The sequence below is a fragment of the Microcaecilia unicolor genome, chromosome 8 (genome assembly GCF_901765095.1).
Source record: "Microcaecilia unicolor chromosome 8, aMicUni1.1, whole genome shotgun sequence".
Classification (NCBI taxonomy): Eukaryota; Metazoa; Chordata; class Amphibia; order Gymnophiona; family Siphonopidae; genus Microcaecilia; species Microcaecilia unicolor.
Genome location: NC_044038.1, coordinates 165,525,889 through 165,539,759, shown reverse-complemented (window position 1 = coordinate 165,539,759; position 13,871 = coordinate 165,525,889). Strand labels below are relative to the sequence as shown.

Below are 13,871 nucleotides of genomic sequence, written 5' to 3'. Positions count from 1 at the left end.
TGACTTGCCCAAGATCAGGAGGAGCAGCAGTGGGAATTCAACCACCCACCTCTGGGTGTCAAGACTGGTGCTCTAACCACTAGGCCACTCCTCCACTCCATATATCCAGCTATTTCCACTGGTATCAGCACTGACTGACAAACACATTGCTTGCAATTTTATGGGTGGTCTAAGGGCAGAGTCAACGCGGTTTAACCAGCTTTTTGAATGATATTTTTAAAGCTCCTTAGTATCAATGTAATAATATACAAAATTTCCCTTTACACAAATTATTACGGGCACTGTTTGAGATAAATCCTAAAGTACCCTTATGCCGTGTTCACCAGTGTCTTAGTAAAGATTCAGCAGCACTTAAATGAAGTCATTTGTCATCTGAGAGTACCATGTGTTTCTTTCAACACAGATCGCTCTACAAAGAACACTTGTCACGCACTTTCCTAACCCAGGCCTCCAGAAAACAGTTGCACTCATTTCCGCACCTACTGAAACAAATCACCAGACATACAGAGTCTTTATCTTATTGTGGTTTTCATGAAACAAATTCAAAAACAAGCTTTCCATCAAATCACTATTATTAAGTTGGATTTTGATCGTACCTGTTTTAGTAGTAGTTCAAGGTGAGTTACGTTTAGGTATGTGGAGACAATGGAGGGTTAAGTGATTTGCCCAAGATCATAAGGAACAGCAGCAAGATTTTCACCAGGCATCTCGGCATAGCAAGACCAGTGCTCTCACCACTAGGCCACTCCTCTCCACTCCACTGATTACTTATTCAGGTGCTCTTCTGTCTGCTTCCAGTAATTAACACAACGCATGACACCCATGAACACACCAAGAGCAACATTTCTCTGCAACACACCTAGTACCATCAAACCCTACCATACCACCCAGAGCATGTTAGGAAAAGCAAGTGTCTTTAGATGAATTGCAGGATCCATAGGATGCTTCTGTTCTGGGGCTGTTATTGTTGACTGCTTGCCCTGTTTCCTTATGAATAATTCTCATTGTAATCAGACCTGATTTTGAAATTGTGATGATTATAATTTCTTGTATGAATTTCAAGCTCCCTGCAGGCACCACATGTGTAGACAAACTGATCTATACAATAATGGGTTTGTCCGCACCTGTGGGTGACTCTGTACAGAGGATAATTTTATAACAGGTGTCTAACCAGGGTGTGCACTAGAAATGTTCTCTTTGTTATGTTGTTTTTCATTGCTTCTTGTTTATTTTGTTGGAAATGTTTTTTTAGTTTTGGGTTGATGGGTTGTCGATAGCACATGCTATTGATTATTTGAAGGACAGAGCACAGTATTGATGTTACAATAGAAAAAAAGATTTTAGGGGTTTTTTTTCTGTCATTTTATTTTTTAAATGACATAAGTATGGTTGACATTTCTGGTATTGTTTCAAACAAATGCACATCCCTACTGCTTAGAGGTTGAGGGCACAATAGCCTTTCATAAACCAGGCAAAACATATTTGTCTAACATATGTGCCTGTGTGTCTTCCTGAAAAGTGGACACAGATACTTGCACCTGCCCTGGGGCAGGCACAAATGGTCTAACATGTGTATGTTAGAACATAGGCACACATCTTGTAACTCCGCCCAGCTCTGCTTAACCTCTGACCCCTTGGAATGCCTCTACTTCTTCTGTAGAAAAGTACATGTTACACATTGGTCAGACATACTTTTATATATTTTTACAAGCCTACATCCCTAGGCTGTTTTATTAGCTCTAAATATAGCAGGAAAAATACAAAAAAAGAAAAAAAAAAAAGAAGAATACATATTGCAATAATTACCTAGAACAGCAGTAGAATAAATTGGGAAACTTTCATCAAAAACCAGTATTTTTGCATTATTTGTATTTGAGTGGAGTTTTTTTTTTTTTTTTTAACCATGTTGTGAGGGATCACAGTGAAACCGAGGATTACTTTGGTCCTTTTATTACCCTGTTGAATTATATAATAGGTGAGAACCGCTGAGGGATTCCACAATAAATCTGGTAATTATTTTACCACTCTTCTTCTAGGTAATTATAGCAGTAAACACCAGTTTCTGGCATGTAAAAAGCTATTTTATTGTTTACAAAATCACCCCCATAAAATGGCATATAAGTGGTTCAAAGAATCCTGCACCTCTCTTTACTACGTGTAGTACGTACATATTGATTGATATTACTTTTCTTTACTGGTGTATACATTCATTGAATAATTGAAATCTCCTCTCTCTGGCATATATCTGGAGATTCCAACAGTTAAAGAAGTGAAAAGGGAAAGAGTAAGATCAAGGACGTTCTCTGTAATGGCCCTGTTGGGTGGAATAGCTTACCAAGGGAACTTTGGAAAACGATATACAGAAATTTAAGAAAGCATTACAAACCCGACTCTTTACTTCCTGATTTAATAGCAGAACCAGCAAGTGATTGGACATTGGTTCAAGTTGTGAGGAGTTTGTTTTGGAGTAGGTCAGTTTTATGTTGTTAGTCTTTTTGATTTTCTGAGTGTTATTTTATGTAAACCACTTTGATCAATCATTTATTTGTATTGTGCAGTGGTATATAAGAATTTTAATAAACAAACATATGGAAGGCGTTTAAATTCTCTGTATATAAACAGAGTAATGCTAGTGCTTGGAAAGGAAATTTCTATTAACCATCACTTTAAAAAGAACCTCAATTTACAAAGCAATGTTCTGGCAACATTTAAGTAACACCTGTCTTGGGAGTGAGGGAGGCATAATTTATCATTAGTTGCAACAATCATATTTGATGGTTGAGCTAAATGGCACTTAAATACCCATGTGAATGAAACAGTGTTGCACAATCCTTTATACAGTAGGCAGTGTGGTGCTCACTAAATACTAAGTAGCAAACTGTTAGTCCCATTGATCTTACAATTGCTGAACTCTTTGTGTATTAACAACTTCTAATACACTGTCTAGAACCATGAGTAACGATCGCCAATTAGAGTAACTCTTACTGCTATCGATTCCAGATGGGAAGATAGGCTGACTGTACACAACTTCTGTGGTGTCTTGTTTTGTATGAAAATCATTTCCAAGTAATTTTCTTTAAAAGCAAGCGAAAACCATTGGAAGTAAAAATGCTCTCTGCATACAGTTCAAATGACAAAGGGCCCCGTTTACCAAGCCACGTTATAGGCACGTTAGCATTTTTAATGTGTATTAACCATGTACATGTGTTAACTGTGTATGTGCCTACAATATCCCTATAGGCGCCTACACTGTTAGCGCACGTGCTAATTGTAGGTGCATTAAAACCATTAACACGCCTTAGTAAACAGGGCCCAAAGTCATCTATAGCAATTTCAGCTGCTTCTGGAACTCATAGATAGGTTACTTCTGTCTCATTAGGTAAATAGCTCAAGTATCTCTTATTAAGATCAGCAGCAGCTCACTACAGAAGCTGAAATGTGTTCAGCTGTGCAGGAGCAAAAAAACAATTTCCTTAATCCAGTTAGGGTACTGGATCTCAGGGGGCTGCTTGTAACTTGCATACTTTGGATTCTGCCCACACTGCTCCCAAATCATGTCCCTCCCAAACATGCCTACACACGGGATGCATAAACATACTGCTCTCATGTCACTACCCATGGGGTAATGTTATGAGGTGCTATGTGTGTGTGAGGGGGCAGGATAGGGCATGGCAGTGTGAATCAGTACTGCCACATTGCCACACACTAACTGATTAGCGTGGGATTAGCGCATGAGACCTTACTGCTGCTTACAAAATAGTGCTCATTTTTGGGAATGGCAACATTAACACATGTGGAAACAAATGAAGCAGATCGGTCAGTAGTGCAAATCAGTCTTTATTATAGGGTTGAAACCCAATAAAAATGCCCGACGCAGGCTGTGTTTCACCCAGAAGGGGCTGGGTCAGGTGCTAACATAAGATCTTCATCATCAAAAAATGGTTAGATGGTGTATATCCTAGTTGCCAACATATATAATTAATGGCCAAAGAACTAGTGCACTATAGCAGGCAAAAAAAAAAACAGCACAAAGGCTTTGTCAGAGGTAGAATTGTTCTCCAGGAGATGATCCTAGTTCTTTGACCATCAATTACATATGGTGGCAACTAGGATATACACCATTTAACCATTTTTTTTGATGAAAGACCTTATTTTAGCCCGTGACGCAGCCCTTCTGGGTGAAACACAGCCTGCGTCGGGCATTTTTATTGGGTTTCAACCCTATAATAAAGACCGATTTGCACTACTGTCTGATCTGCTTCGTTTGTTTCCACATTGGATTTTGCGGATCATCTCCCTTGTTGTTTTTTGGGAACATTAACACATGGCCATTAATTTGGAAAATGGAAAACTGGCCATTTGCTGCCTGTGGTAAAAATGACTTTAGCATTTCGGAAAAACGTAAGGGTGTGCTAAGGCCACTTTTTACTGTAGCTTAGTAAAAGGATCCCTTAGCTTGTCTGAACAAAACAACTTTCCTTTTGAGGATTTCTACTTCAAGGCCCATCAAGTCTCTTCCTTCTGCTGTATTTGTACACAGTTCACTAAAGCTTAACTATGCTCAGTGCCTTAGCTGCTGTTTGCTGCTGGGGAAACCAAATAGTTGGAATAGTTATTAGCTAGCACGCCTGGGTTTTGCATCAAGTTTCTGACGTTGACCTCTGACCCAGTCTGCTACTATATTAGGTGTTACGATCCAGAAGGGTCAGAGGTCAACTGGGAGAAGAAAAACAAGAAACTCGATGAAACAAACAGGCGTCATAACTAATAATTATTCAAGCTATTCAATTTTCCCAGCAATACACAACGGTTAGCTTTCTCTCGTATAGCACATCATGAGAGAGAAGAAAAGGAATGCATACTCCGAAAGAGAAACTAAGGAAGAGTAAACAGGAAGAGGGTTTCAAAGGCTGAAGTATTGTAAAGAATCCATCCTTTGCTCCCTTTTGAATGGAGGTAAAGAAAGAGATCAAGAGAAAGCAAGGGGCAGATAAAGGAAACATCGCCTGATGATAGCACAAACCATGGGGTCACCAGACAGAACCGATTTGTTACAGTGTTGCAGAAAACAATCCCGATTGATGCCAGCAGGATGGTGGTGGCCGGGAACTCTTCAGTAAGGCCATGAGAATCCTGCTAGGGAGATGTTTGGGCAGCAGAGGACTCACTGGTTTTGGTAACTGTTTAGATGATTGCAAAGCCTGGTGGTGAGACGTGTTGGATCATATTCTATATGGGGACTGGCATGCTCTTCTACTCTGGGTGGTACCACGCCATTGAAGAAAACAAGCTGATCAAGTGTGATATCACCTGGTCCAGCTTCGATGGTTAAACAGGAGGGAAATAGCCTTAACAGGGTGGAAAAGAATAACTAGGCATAGTGGATGTGCCAGTTGGTTTTGTTTTTTTAATTTAATAGAGGTCTTTATTGAACAAGCATATTGAACAGATGTCCAATACTATCAACAGTCCAATGTATCTACGAACATAAAATTAATTTCAGCTTAGGGACCCTGCGCTAGCGGCAGTGGTCGTTTTTGCCGCGTGCAAGGGCCACTTTTACCACAGCAGGTGAAAATAGCCAAAAATGAAATGGTCGTGTGGTAAGTTCGCACTTGCTGCATGGCCATTTCGGGGGGGGGGGGGGGTACTTACCGGGCTCCCATGCTAACCCAGGAGTAACTGGGCAGCGATATACCAATACATCTGACCTTTGCCACCATTAGCCTGACTTACAGCAAAAGACCTCTTTTCTAATCACTTTGTCAATGGTAATTGATTATATATGACTGATGACATCAGTAATAGAATTTACAAAAACTTTTTACTAGGTCATACCAAGCATAATTCATGCTGTCTGTACAGGTACATCCCTGTATCAATCAGGCATTCACTAAAAAGCGGCAGATTGGTTACATCTGCCACTTTTTAGTAACTAATACACAACAGCATATGTCACAAATTTTTACCAAAAAGTTTCCTCCTGCTTCTTTTTATTTTCAGCTCAGCTGGAACCAGGATTGGGATATGGAGCCAAAGCCTTCAGTTAGAAATATTTGTGACTTTTATCCCTTTGTTATATCTCCCACCATCACAACATGCTTAGTGCCCACAGCGGAAGTCCTTGGCTTAGACCAATGCATCAGGATTCTTCTGGAGCCCTGGACTCTTTAGACTTAAATCTGGCCACTAGGTTTATGATTCAGGATTCAGGAAAGGCAGAAGGGATCTGATATGCCACCTTGCTGTGGTACAAAATGGTTTACATATTATGTACAGGTACTTTTTCTGGCCCTAGTGAGTTCACACTGAATAACCATGATTCCTTTCCCCAGGGTCTCTGCAATTTCCAGCCTAATAAGGGAGTGGAAGGACCCAATGGATAGTCTTATGGACCACTAGGCTAAACCCATTTTTCATACCTGAGTTGGTTGGTCCAGTTGTCCATGTGGATAGTGGGGATAGCCCATTCAATCACATGCAAAAATCTGTGAAATTCACTGGCTTTTAGATTAGTTCACTTGCCTATAGATAAATATTGATCTCTTGAAGCACAAGATCCAAAATGCCACAAATCAGCAAAATTGAGGGTTCACCCACTTGTCCATAAGACCATCCAAGTGACAGTTCAAACTGGGGACCTTCGACATAATAACACACAGCTATAAGCCCCTGGGCTGGGTCCACATGAATGTATGTTACCATCAATATGTGATTTGCCATTTTCCAGACTTTAAAAGTAAGGAGGGTTTGTGCATTAGACCAACCCACAATAAAGAAATGCAGAATGCAAGCTCCACTACAGTCAGAGAAGGAAATTTTAGAAAGATGACAGGGTATCATTATCTTTTTTCCCCTGGACTTGGAATCTTAGGATTAGATGGAGGAAGGCCTGCACTGAAGCAACTTTGAACCATATTCTTGTTCCAACTGGTTGCTATTCTTGCTGTACATAATCACCAAAACATCAGTTTTCCACCAAACATCAGTCTTTCCCTGAAAACCAAAACTCAAACATGCAGTTTCCTGGCGTTTTTGGATCTTCCACTAATCTCTATCAGTGAAAATCCAAAATTTCCAAGGCAGCCTTCCTTGTCAGATTCAAAATGTGTCAGGTGTTTCAAATAAAAAAGCATATGCCATCTCACCCAAAGACATTCCTTCTAGATGTCACTTATCTTTCCAAAGTCCACATCCTTCATTCTTTGATTCAGATCAATTGAAGATGGTTTTTTTCTCAATTGAGGCATTCCCTGGTGATCTAATTTCAGAACTCTCTCCTGCTAGCTTGAATTAATATCCATTTATTCACAGACTGTATATGCTAAAAATTATCTTTTTTTTTTTTACATGAAATCAAGTAATAAAATAAAAATTGATTTTGCTTATCTCTTTAAGAAAGACTTGGATTCTCTCCTATTATTTTGTACATTTTGATTGTTTGATGGGCAGTTTTCTTTTGCTATTACTCTCGATTAAAGGCAGCATTAAGGTCTCATTTCCTAACATTCCCCCCCCCCCCCCCCACCACTGGCTTAGAATAGGAAAAACAGATTAAAAAAATTCCAACGTGAAACCAGAGAATTGTATGAGGACACATTGGGATTCATGATGGCTGCACACGCGGAGGCTACTTTTATAAAGGACTGGTCTATGTGAAAAGTCCAAAAAGACCCCTATTTTAAGCCTATTTTATATAGGCAATCGAGGTACCATTGTGCTTTTATAACAGTGGTTCTCAAACTGTAGGGTCATGCGCTATACAAGCATATTATTCTGACACACGTCGGTAGGGCCACGACTGCTAGAAGTGGCATTTCTTCATAAAGCAGGCTCACATTATGGCCCTCAATAGTGTAAATAGTACACATGTATTTGTATATTTTGGGGTCCTTTAACAAAGGAGCGGAGGAGTAGCCTAGTAGTTCGATCACCAGTCTTGCAATCCAGAGGTGGCCAGTTCAAATCCCACTGCTGCTCCTTGTGATCTTGGGACCTTAACCCTCATTGCCTCAGGTACAAAATTAAATTGTGAGCCCTCCAGGGACAGGGAAATACTCAGTGTACCTGAATGTAACTCACCTTGAGCTACCACTGAAAAAGGTATGAGCAAAATCCAAATAAATAAAGCTTCAGTAGAAAGAGGCCTTAGTACACCTTAAACCAGTCTTTTCTGCACACTAAGGCCATTTTTTACCATGTGCTCATATCATCATTAGCGCACAGCCATTACCCAAAATTACTGCATGAGTTCTTACCGCCACCTATTTTATAGGTGGTAAGGGCTCATGTACTAATTCCATGCTAATCAGTTAGCGCATGGCAATGTAGATGTGCTAACTGATTAGCTCAATAACACTCACTTTCTGCCCTAGACACACCCCCTCCCTTTGCACGTGGTTTGCACATGCACATTTAGAACTTGCTGCGGGGCACTTCAGCACATCCCAGGGTAACCCTTTTAAAGTTGCGGTAAGCATGCACTACTGCTTACTGCAGCTTAGTAGAAGGAGCCCTTTATAAGGATATGTGAGTATTTTACAACTCCGTACGTACCTGCCGTGTCCCAGTTTCACCTGAGGAACACTCTACATCCATTTGCGTTTTGTAGCAGCTGCAATTTGCAGGGCTCCCAGAGGAAACACAGGCAAACTGTGAACTTCAGTAATCAAGTATTTCAGGTTTCAGATCAGCAGGACCCCACAAGAATAAGGTTTTTAATCAGCTGAATAAGACTGCGATTAATTGGACATCTACAGTATGCATTGAATCTCCAGCCATTCCCATATTGTAGACTTTTATGCTTCAGGGAAGGGGGAGGGGGAGACCATTCCCGAATCATCTAACATTAAAGCCTGATCATTTGTATTTCACAAAACAATTACATTCTGTCCAAATGAATATCTCATTGTGTGATCTGAGCCCTAAATACAGCAGATTTTGGATTACTCAGATTCTGGGAAGTGATTTTTTTTTTTCTACTGACCTTTGTCGTCTCCCTGTGCAACTCAAAGAGGACAAAATTGAATAGTTCAAATCTATCTAAATCCTTCCAAGAGATCTAAATCCTGGAAGCAAAACAAAAAAAAAAAAAAAAAAGAGAGAGAGAGAACAAATTTTCTGTCATGGACATGAACAATCGTGACCAACAGAGAAGACAATTCCAGTAACAACATCTTCAAAGTTCAAGATAAAATCCAGGCCAAACTCAGCTGAAAACAAGGGGTTTTTTTCATCACTGTTAAGCATGGTTATTGGACTGCAACCAATATTAAGCAATACTCTGAAGTTAACCCCTCGCAGAAAATACTTTATACAGAAGCTTCTTACCCTGGATTCATCTTTGCAACATTTCCAATTTAATGTGCTTCTTAAGACCAACCCACTGGAGAACTGCATAAGCCATTATTAACAAGCTTGACTTGAGGAAAGCCACTGCTTTTCTCAGGGGATAGGCAGCATGGCATCTATCTGCATTTAGCATCATGACAGGTACTTGTGATCTGAATTGGCCACTGTTGGAAACAGGATACTGGAGCTGATTGGACCTTTGATCTGACCCAGTATGGCTGTTCGTCTGTTCTTACTTGATTGCTTAAAGTTGTCTCTGTAATCCTTTTAGGCCATCTTGTTGTTTTATTTAGTGTTTCCTATTTTCGTGATCCCTTTTTTAAGTAATAGTAATAGCTCGTGATTATACACACTCACACACACACATACACACACACACACTGAATGGCTCTGGACTAATTAAAAGCTTCAGCAATTCATCACCATGTCAGATTTACTGCACTTGGCCTCAGATGGTTCAGAGAAATTGAATATCATCATGTTAACATCACAAGTTCTCTATGCAAATTCACATCTTAATATTAGACAAGATAGTTCAGATGCAATAAATTAAGAACCAGACTCTAATATTGTCAGGTATGGTTCTAGGTCAGTTCCCACCTGGAACTGTTCCCAAAGAACAGTTCCCAAGCTCCAATTCCCACATGGACAATACAAAACACATCAGGACAATTAATCTCCTTACCCTTCCAGAGCATCCCTTTCCTCTTCTAGTCAGACATGCAGTTCATTTGGGGTGGCAATGCCCCCCCCCCCAAACACACCCTTCTAACTGCACCCTGCCTACAACTAAACTTAAAAAAAAGATTTTAAATGCTCCTATAAATAAAGCTATTACTGATTGCATAATACACAATGGTGGATCTTAAGCATAATCATCATTCCAAAACCACTTGCACAACGAACTATCTACTATACCTGAATGTATATTCAAACATGACAGCAAGGAAAGCACAGTTCCAGCTAAGATGTCATACAGTTTGTGATGTGAACAGCTACAGTTGAGGCTACAGTTAAGCTGATATTTGATAATAACCTTCCTGCTTACAGAGATATCCACGCCACACCACTTCACAGCAGCTGTGCCACAACACACCGGTCCTCGCATAGCACGCTGGTCCACAGCGGCTTCAAGACGCACCGCCAGAGCACCACAACACTGGTAAAAAAAACCCCACCAGCGGGTGGGAACTGTCCTGGTTGGGAATTGTCCCCCTTCAGTGGGAATTGTCCAGGGGGGAATCGCCCTAGTTGGGAACTGTCCCGGGGGGAACTGGTGGGTAGGAACTGTCCGGTTGGGTACTCGCCAGATACTGTCAGCTATGTACTGCACACACATTTGTGCCACTGAAATTCAGAGGTGTGAAAAAAAAACTATAGGCAATGCTCAACCCCTAACTCAAACCTGCCCTGGTGACCCCTCAGCCAGCCAAGTTTTCAGCTTATTTACAACAAACATGCATAACATGCAAATTTGCATGCACAGTCTCCAATATATGTAAATCCACCTATTAGGGATGTACACAGGGCAAAAATGTTTAGTTTGGTGTTTTTCCCAATTTATGAATGTTTTTATTTCACACAAATGTTCTAATATGTCTTAAAAATGTAACATATACACATTACTTTAAAGCACATTAAATCAATTTTGCATGTCAAAGGCGTTCTAATGAAGCAAATGTTTGCTGATGAATGCACATCCCTACTGTCTATTTTACTGCTGTAAAGCCCTTGGCTGCTTATTGAATGGCAAAAACATCAAATTTAACTAAACCTCATGTTCATTGTGGACTGCCTGAAAACGTTATTGGTTTGTGGGATCAACAGAACATTTTTGGGAAGCCCTGCTTTTAGCTGAAAAATCGGCCTTATCCTTAATCACCCAGAAAAAGAGAAGCAGTCCCGCATTAAAACACTAAATCAGTCAGACAATTTTCTGAGAGGCAAGCTTGCAACTTCTTTCCCATTTTGGATCAGAGCAAATATTTCTCCCCTTCTGCTATTTCTCTAAGACTTAGCTGAAAACAAACTCAGATTTTTCTTTAAAAGTAAGCTTTTCTAATTAAAACAAACAAACATTATACACCATCTCTTTGGTACACATACCAAATGTTATATTAAGTAAAATCAATGAAAACTGTTACAAAATACCACATAATATAAAATCCAAACAATTTCAGTAAACAATATAAGACATTTCCGTAACTTGTATCCATCGAGAAGAACCAATCTCTTCCTAGCCCACAGATAATCACCATCTGTTGCCTCTCCCTCTGGCATGACCAGGTGAGCCTTCAGCTTTTCCTAAACTTTAACAAATCCTGTTCCACTTGTACATCAAGCGGGAGGCTGTTCCATAGACTAGGGGCCACAACAGAAAAAGCTCTACCACACACACCAGCTGGTTCCACTAACAGCCTACCTTGAGATCACCTTAAAACTCATCTAGAGGCATACCACAGACAATCCACAAGATATTTTGGTCTCTGCAGGTGAAGCACCTTGAAAGTCTTTGCCAATCGTACTCAGTTCTGGCAGTGCACACTAGCTCTCTGTTTTAATCCCCAGCAGCAGCCTGGCTTCTATATTCTGAAGAATTTGAAGTTTATGTATCATGTTTTATTAATCTATAGTGCTAAACACCCAGGCGTGTATCACCATACATACTTTGATCTGCCCTCCCCCCCCCCCCCCCCCCCCATTCATAGTTTCAGCTGTTTCACCAGTCAGAGCTTATAGCAAGTACCATCTTTTTGTATCAATAGAAACATTCAAGGCAGTTTACAAATGCAGGATAAACAAATCCATCTGGTAACATTCTGATATTTGCTCATCTATGCTTAACATTTTAATTGCTTATGATACCCTGCAGTGAGCTCACTATGATTCACTCCTTCTCCACTGCAACAGGTTTCTGCATTGAAACTGATAATTATTAAACTTGCAACGAAACATTTCTGAAGAGTTATGGGTTGTGAGATGTGCATTGTACCATAGCATATTACATATATATATATATATATATATATATATTTTTTTTTTTTTGGGGGGGGGGGGGGGGGGTAGAAAGCATGGTCAGAAGCTAGCTCTCCCAACGTCTGACTGTCTATCTAATATATTCTCAGGATTTAATGATAGTGCAACATCCTGCTTCCAGGGATCATGGTCCTATCTCAACCCGAAAATTCTACCTAAGGAAAGCATTAGAGCTCTTTAAATAGCGAAAGCTCCGAATCTGAGCCAACAGATCAGAATACAACCATGATCTCGGACAGATACTTATCTTCAAGCCTATAACTACGATGAAACATTATGGCAAAGGAGCTCAAAAGATAAATAGCAATGCAAACAGTACCATAAGCAATGAAATAATTGCATGCAGCGGAATGATATTGAAATGGCTCAGTGCTCTCAGCACCTTTCGTCAAGTTGCAAGACTCCGTAAGCCTCTCAACATTTTTATTTCACTGCATAGATTTACTCAAGTACATCTTTTTCTGGGTTTGTATTTTCAAATCTCCTGGGTTAAGTATGCCTATTAAGCAAAAATAAATGATCACTGCATTGATTCGTCTACCTTTTTTTTTTTTAACTGATGCCTATTCGGACCAAGTGGTACAGTTGCAAATTCAATATTTTGTTAGATGCGCATCTGTGCATGAGCGACGTTCTTGACATGATTTTTAAAACAGGTGTAAGGAAGCCTGGAGGGCAACATCGTCGACTTCTGTAAACACCGTTTCCTGCAGCAGAATGACTTTTAACTGGACCCCCCCCCCCCCCCCCGCCTCACCCCTCACTGTAAGCTTTCTGGAGTTCACCCGCATTACTGGTGGAAAAGAAACTAACTGCCCCCTTCATCCTTAAACTGTAAAGATAAGGAAGGGGATAACCGAAAGATATGAATAGTACACTTGATCAGAGTCATTCAAGAACTGATCTGCCCTTATTCGTAAACCCAAAAACGTTTACCTGCCTTCACAGCAGTCTGGGACGTACGAGCATGGCTGGAATCCGGAATCAGAAATCACTGCTTTTTAATTACTAGAATTAAAAGAAAAACACTCACTTTGCAATTCAGATCTGTTTACCACCGCTATCCAAACATAGCGCCTCAGCCTCAGCCCCTTTTGAAAGCATCGGCTTCATAAATATCCCAAATTTCCGGCTCTGCCCAAGTCCCCTTCCTTAGATCCTCTGCAGACAAATTGCTGGTCCGCCTCCCCTATGAGAAGATGCGGGAGCTAGAGCTGAGCTTTGCAGCTCTCCTTGCTTTCACAGCCTGCGCCGGGGCTCCTCCTTCCCGGGGGTGGGGGGCGTGTGAGCAGCACCCTGAGCACTGGAGCAGGCAGCAAACAGGCAGAGGGAGCGGCCCCTGGCTTAGGAAACCCAGAGAGAGTGAAGCAGTGGAGACTGTGAGCTGTGAACAGTACCCAGAGCACCAGAGCAGGCAGCAAATAGGCAGAGGGAGCGGCCCCTGGCTTGGGGAAACCCGGTCGGAGTGAAACAGTGGAGACGTG

At 40.8% G+C, this 13,871-nt stretch overlaps 1 protein-coding gene across 1 annotated transcript in view; it reads right to left on the bottom strand.

The window, feature by feature from the left end:
* The window catches only part of RASGEF1C (RasGEF domain family member 1C), a 103,744-nt gene extending 90,264 nt beyond the window's left edge, over positions 1-13,480 (bottom strand). Inside the window, exon 1 of the mRNA XM_030212091.1 lies at positions 13,421-13,480. The gene's annotated coding sequence lies outside the window, so the exon portion shown is untranslated. The remainder of the gene's footprint in view (positions 1-13,420) is intronic.
* Positions 13,481-13,871: the final 391 nt, after the last annotated feature.